This window comes from Pinus tabuliformis, chromosome 5_2 (genome assembly GCF_031772625.1).
Source record: "Pinus tabuliformis cultivar Carrire ecotype Pingquan chromosome 5_2, CPIR1, whole genome shotgun sequence".
Taxonomy (NCBI): Eukaryota; Viridiplantae; Streptophyta; class Pinopsida; order Pinales; family Pinaceae; genus Pinus; species Pinus tabuliformis.
Window position 1 is genome coordinate 522,157,462 of NC_142306.1, and position 7,607 is coordinate 522,165,068.

General features: G+C 31.1%; 2 pseudogenes; both read right to left on the reverse strand.

The window, feature by feature from the left end:
- Positions 1-3,627: 3,627 nt before the first annotated feature.
- Positions 3,628-5,623, reverse strand: LOC149159986 (LRR receptor-like serine/threonine-protein kinase ER1; annotated as a pseudogene).
- A 383-nt stretch (positions 5,624-6,006) lies between these two features.
- Positions 6,007-7,362, reverse strand: LOC149159987 (uncharacterized; annotated as a pseudogene).
- Positions 7,363-7,607: the final 245 nt, after the last annotated feature.

Consider the following 7,607-nt stretch of genomic DNA (forward strand, 5'->3'; position numbering starts at 1 on the left):
AGAACAACATGAAGCTTCCAAGGAGGGGAAGAAGACGTCAAATTGAGGGAATGATAAGAATATAAAAACCACTACACTTAAGTGCAATGATCATAACAATTATTGCAACAAGTACAACATTGATGGTCACATTGTGGAAAGGTGTTGGAAGCTGCATCGAGAGATGAACCCAAGAAATAAGAAGAGGGATGGTGTTCAAAGGCCTGGTAGACTAATGTAATGTTCTACATAGCATATTATACACTGAGTAAATTTGTTTAATAAAGGGTATATATATGAAGTAAATGTGATGAATGTTTAGTTGGAAGTACTACCACTCCAACCATATATCATCTTTATAAATACTTATGAAGAATAAATAAATATATGGTTGGTTAACCTTCAAAAATATTTATCTCTTTGGTTATATTTGTGTGTTCTCGTGTTTATGCTGCAATGCAGTCTAGACTTCTTAACTATGTGTTAACTCCATGTCTTCAATACTTTAGTTCCATTATTATAGACATATAATCTAGGAGAAAATGGGGAAGTGTAAACATAAAAAAAGAAAAAAAAAAAAAAAAACTCGTAAAGCCCTTGTAACATCTTGATTTTATAGCATGAAGATTTGCAACCAAAAAAAAGAGGGGCTCCCTTACATGCTCATCAAACTTTTGATAAACCCTACAAAAAAAAAGGATGAAAGAGGGGAAAGAGAAAGATAACCTATAATTTGAGAATGTGATCATGCATAAATATTTGTGCAAGAAAAGGAAATGAAGTTTCAATAGTTGAAGGGTTGCATGTAAACAAAATAAAATAATGTTGCAAGTGAGACCTACTACTATTCTTGTAGATATTCTCTTTGGATGAAACAAGTTCTTGCATTTTGTTCCATGTAGTTATTCTCTTTGGAAGAAACAATTTATTCCAATTTGTTTCATTGATGCATAAGTGGGAATATGGTTGACATGATGATATGATTTGTCATAATATGGTTGCCAGGATGATACTAGTACTACACAAGAGGTGGGGATGTGTTAAGACAATATTTAGCTAAATTGTCTTAAGTTTAGACAAAAAAAACATTTTCTATTGTCTTAAGTATTGTCTTGAAGTGAATGTCTCAAATTATTGTCTTAAAAAGTTGTATCTAAAAAGAAAACAAGTGTTATTGTCTCTTCGAAGATAATTTCATTTTTTTTCTCTTTAGAGACAATAGTTGGGAGTAAAGGTGTTGTCTTTATAGAGACAATATGTCTTTCATCCTAGATATTATCTCCCTAGAGACAATTGAAAATATGTTTAAGACTAATACAACACCACTTTTGTCTCTTTCGAGAATATAAAACAATGAATCTAGAAAAATATTTCAGCATTGAAATAAATCAACATAAAAAGTATTTAATTAAAAATAAACTACAATATCATAACTTAATTCGAATTAAGGCATAGTGGAATCTAACCACCAACCTCTTACTTACAATTCAGGAGCTCCTCCATCGAGATAACACCTTTTAAAGAATTATGTGAGCACTTACGGTATCTCATTTGCACCTAACTTTAACCCCATGGAAGGTTCTTAGCACAAGGAGAAAATAGTGCAATTAGTCCATGACCCAACATACATGTTTGCTTCAATTATTTGCACAAAAGTACATACTAAGTGCTACAATGAGCACAAAAACCTTCAATGAGTAATGATTTTTTCACCTAACACTAAGACCACAAGTATCTCTGATCATTTAAGAATATGTTTGACAACATTATTGTACCATGTACCATGATTTTTTTACGAAATCCCTTGCTTGGTATTATTGTTTGTAATGTCTGAAAAACCCAAGTATTGATTCATCATATAATTAAGTGATTTTCATAAATAAGTGCAATTTTCCTCATCAAATCAACGACCATGTGTTCAAAAACAAATCTAAAAGAGCATTTGCATCATATCAGGTAGATAACCTATTCATTTTTCATAGGACAATGGCTATTTGAATGAAAAAATAACATCTTCCATCCTGCCATCTGCTCTCAGCGTCAATCTAATACACGTCATCCCTCACACACAAATAGTTGAATAAGAGCACCTAAGCACACACATGGCACACATTATTTCCATATTTAAATTTGACCTGGTAGACAATTCACCTCAAAATTTAAAAAAAACAAAAATCAAGAGGATTTTCCATTCTATCTTATTGGTGATTTAATCTAACAAAGAAGAATATGAATAGACCCACCTAAAGAGCATAATTTTCTAATGACCATTGAGACCCGACTTGAGAACATGGTTTTGGCTATGGAGATTATTTCGACCCGAAACCTTGGCAAGGGAAAAATCATCAAACAAGAAAGACGAAAACAATACTCACTTCTTGCAAGAAAAACTCCATTGAAGGATTTCTATTTAATAAATAAACATACAATATTCTTCATGTACATAGATATCCACCATTAACAATTTTAAGTGTATATATTGTTGTCATGCTATGAAGGAAAGAGGACTTCATTCCATTACGAGAATTTTGAGCTCTAAAATGGGCCTCCTAAGAAAAATATACAACCAAAATAAACTTTATAAGAAACAATAGGATTCAAGATGATGATGTCAACCATGGGGGATGATTCACCATTTTTGGAGTAAAAAGGTAAAAAGTGTAAAAACTAATAAAATAATAAAACTATTTTTTCAACTCATATTTTCAATTTATCTCCCTAAGGGTTTACTCAAATTTTGAGCGGCAGTAGTCATTGGATGAAAAAATTAATTCATCACCTAAGGATTACCCATGTTGCATACTTTTGATGGACCTTTCTACATGAAAAATGAGAAATACATGAAAAAATGTGACTGCAATCACAATTTTTCATGCATTTCTCATTTTTCATGTATTTCACATTTTCCATGTATTTCTCAGTTTTCATGTAGTAGCGTCCATCGAAAGTATGCAAGATGGGTATTCTCTGGATGAGGATTCAAATTTTTCATCCAACAAGTGTTGCTACTCAAAATTTGAGTAAACCCATAGGGTGATAAGTTGAAAATACAAGTTGAATTTTTTTTTTCTTTTTTCTCTCTAAATTTTGATGTAATCTAATCTTCTTTTATTATTTCCACTATTATTTTATAATTTACTTAGGAGGCCCATTTTGGACCTCCAAATTCCCCTAAAGTAAACCATATCAGGACTTTGTATCTGAGTGAAGAGGGATGAAAAAAGCTACTTAGTATTGTCTTGTAACATGATTTTTATCTTATTTCAACAATGTTTTCCACCTTAAAGCAACAATATTCAGGTTCATGTTTGGGTACTACACAATATACTATTGGATTCCATTTATAGGTTGCTAAACTTTAATTAGAAAAGCACCCGAGAAACAAAAATGTTACAAAGATTATAACCAGCCTCTCTATAAAACCATGCAAAAAACATTCACCCATAACACTTGACACTCTCATTTGTTTTAGCTACCAAGATTTGAATTTTATAGCACACTCTGTTCCATTAACAAAATTGGAAAATGTGAGCTTTAGATGTAAGAGGCTAGATTTATTTTCCACTGATAACAATATGGTAGAATGGGCAATTGGATACACTTTTGATTGTTAGCTCCATCTAAGGCTTTTTCAAGTATTTAGAATAGTCAAATAGTGTTTTGTGAAATAACCTTGCCAGATCTCATAAATAAATGTCCATCAAAAGTGTTACTCATGCTTCTTATAACATATTTATGATTTCCTTCCACATAATCATCCAAATACCTCTTGTAATTATTGTTGGGGGATGGTTGGTTTACGCAGATACTTGGAGATTGTTTAGAACTTCGTACTAATGACTAAAAAAATATGGTAACCTCATGCATGGTGGGATGGTCAAAAGGTTGTCTCATTGTGAAAAGTACGTGAAAGCTAGAAGATCTTTCTTACAACCCAAAGATCTATGTAGGTTGTTGCTACTTCTTCATCTACAATTTCCATTACTATATCATTGTATGCTTTTGATAGAATTTTCATTCAAATGCCCATGTCAAAGAGACCAAGGTTATTTATTTATTGTCTTCATCCATGCAACATCCAAAGTTAAAAAAGCTTCATAATTGACAAAAATAAAATCCAAGCTAAGGAAAATTTAGAGTCATTATCATCTTACGAGCTGAGGAAAATTTGAGTCCTTATCGACAACTTTCCTCCCTATGAGTAACTCTAAAAGAAAAATGTCATAGTTGTACACATCACATTTCTTGTGAAGCCTATACATCCTTGCATATTTAGGGTCAATATAAATAATAGTAGCCATAACATAGGTAGAGGTGTGGGTTTTTGTTGAAGGGATACACTTGGCATTTCCAAAGTCTGAAAAATGTGCTTCAAATTGTTATCTATGACAATGGTGGATGTTTTTACATCTCTACAAATAATACATGGGCTAGAATCATCATGGAGATATGTTATATGTTGTTCAACTACCAAACAAATCCTTAGACATGTGTTCCGTTCTATCTTAATCTTCTTTGAGATCCTACATACAAGATGCATTGCTTGGATTCTCCATGTAGGCCATTAGTAAACATTGACTATCTATGAAAGGTTGGTTAGAATCTTCTACTAATGCCTATATGACTATTATGCATGTAAATTTCTAGAGAGCTTTTTCCATCCATTTCACTCACCATGTAATATGTTCCATATATTTCCATTCACCATGTAATTGTAGAAGAACAACTTTCCATGTGGAGAAAGAAAATAACCATACAAACTCAGAAGATTCTGATTCTTGATGCTTCCAATAGTCTTAAACTTAATTTCAAATTGGTGCAAACATTTTGGATATGGCGTCTATAATCTTTTAATAGAAATTGGATTCCAATTATTTAGAACACATTTATAAACTATGCTTCTAGCACAATAACCAATTACATATTTCTCATTCAAATTTTCTGTGATTTGCATTATGTCATCATACATTTGGAGTGCCATGAACATGTGAAATACTACTAGCCTCAGAGAACTTGGTCAGAACATCAAAGAATTTTTGAAATAAGGGACACATATTGATGTTGATATAATTCTTAGGTCCATGATATAATCCAAAGAAATAATACCTTGTACCATTTCGTTTGCTGACCCTTTGGTAAATTATTTAGGATGATTTTAATGGAAGAGAGCTATAATTATCAACCATACTAATAGAACTAAGCCCAAAAAGATGTAAACAATAGATGGTGTTGAGATTCAAGCTTTTCATTTTCAAAATTAGCTTATTTCTCTTAAAAATATAATTTCAGAGAAACTTGCACCACAAAACATAACTAATCTATGGAATCTAAAATTTACTTTGTGTTTCACCTTTTGATTGTCTAGAATATATCCCACAAAATTATCTAATCCAATTGCCACAAAGACATGGATTACCTAAAAATTTGTTGCAATAATCAATTTTGTCAGATGAGATGCACAAACCCATTAATAACCAGAAAGAATATGAAATTTAATCCAGAAAAAAATGATTACATTGTATCTACACCATTCTGAGGTAAATCTTATAAAACTCTTTATTATAGGAATATTTCCAGATAAATTGTTGTTGGAGAGATTTATGTGAAATGGTTGAGATCGTTTTTGGTATAAATTAATACACATACTAGATATATGAATATTATTTCCTTTGTAATTTCACAACAAAATGAGCTTAGAATAGGTGATGGGATTCATATGAATTCTTACAGTGTAGAAAAGATGAAAAAAATGGTCAAATGGTACAAAACCTCCCCTAATGAACTATTTTTATTCAAGATCCTGTAAATGATCCAACTAAAAAGTTATTTTCAGAATAACTGTGAACCTATTAAATAAATTTATTTTATAGGTCATTATGAGGATCTTATAGTGAGACCAAATTATGTAGGTTTTCAAGTTCTTGAGGAATGTTACCTAATAATCAGTTAGAAAAAGGTCTTTGCATTGAAGATATATCACACCATGTGACTGTGTCATTAAAGTGGTAATGGGTACAGTAATTAATGCTATGGAAGAAACACAACTATCTCACACATTTGGAGGCTACACAAATCAAGTATAGAAGTATTACATATCGCTAATGCCTCCCAAGTTTCCAAATTTTGCTGAAAACCACTGAGTTTATTTCCACACAAATTCCTTGAATTCACAATCCAGTAGAGATCACAAGGATTAATATAATATCTACCCATAGAAACTAATTTTTTTTAAAATAAAAATAAAAAAACAAAAAACTACATGTGAAGCTTAAAATTTTAAAAGATGATCCAAATCCCCAACATATCCGTGAATAGGTCTAGAAATATCATTTTTAGAGAGGTCCCTAAAAATTCACATCAGATCAAGGATCAATCAAAAAGAATATTCTACCTTTGGTCCTTTAGAGTAATTATGTTTCTAGATGAAATTTTAATGGCGAGAATGGGAAACTTAATAAAGACAATAAAATAAAAAGAATGCATAATGTGTCTACATTTATAATATGTTCAAGCTCCATGAAATTTCTCCCTTGACGTTGTTGGCGAACAATAAGCTTGTAAAACCTGCAACAAAAAATGTTAATCACTTGAAATTACTTTTAGTAAGTTCAATGCTTCATTATGTTATATAAATCTATCGCATTGGCTATGGTTTAGAGACATTTACAAATATGTGAGGCTGTCAAGTTTACAAAATTCCAAAGGAACAATTCCATTCAAACGATTTCCATGTACATTACTACACAACAAAAGTCAAGAAAATACATGGCCTCAATATTGTTAGACAAATAGTAAGATTATATACCAAAATTTCTCTAGTAAACCTGAAGATTATAGCACTTACAAGTAATTAAGAGCAATGCATGAATTAATTTTGGCTAAAATTAGACCTTCAAGATGATTTGTAGTAAGGTTCCCATTCCAACTAAATACAACCTAGTATTGTTAAATACTTGTAGGAAAAAATCCATAAAGTTGATGTGTATTGTATAATTATATTTGAGTATTCTTCTACCATGCAAACATAAACTTACAATTCAAACAGTTGTTCCAACTTTCCTAACACAGGAGGAATCTGCCCTGTAAGCCGATTGTCATTTAGATGCTTGCATATTCATGTACTGGTCACTACCAATGGGAATTCTCTTATAATTCAAATCTAATTTGTAATTTTTGCATTGTATACATGATGATAGACGTGATTTAAAGCTCTTACCAGTAGCTCAACTTTGTCATGTTCACCAATTCTGATGGTATAGATCCTGTGAGATTATTACTATGAAAATATTTGAGAATTATAAAGGAAAGAGTAAAAAAATAAATTTGAAAATTAATTAAAGTAATATTCAAAAAGCAAGGAACTGGAGGATATAATTCAAACATTTAACTATGCATGCAACTTACAACTTTCTCATGTAATTCAAATTTCCTAGTGTAGGATGAATTGTTTTAGTAGGATGATTATCCCTTAAATCCCTGTAACAAAGATACTAATCCATCAGTGCACTAATTTATTACGTGCCAAGTCCCAAGAAAAATTCAAAAGCATATAATTTAATGATGGGATCTCTAGACTCCATATTTTCCATATCCTATAAACGTTTTCAACAAGTAAAGAACTAAAAAGA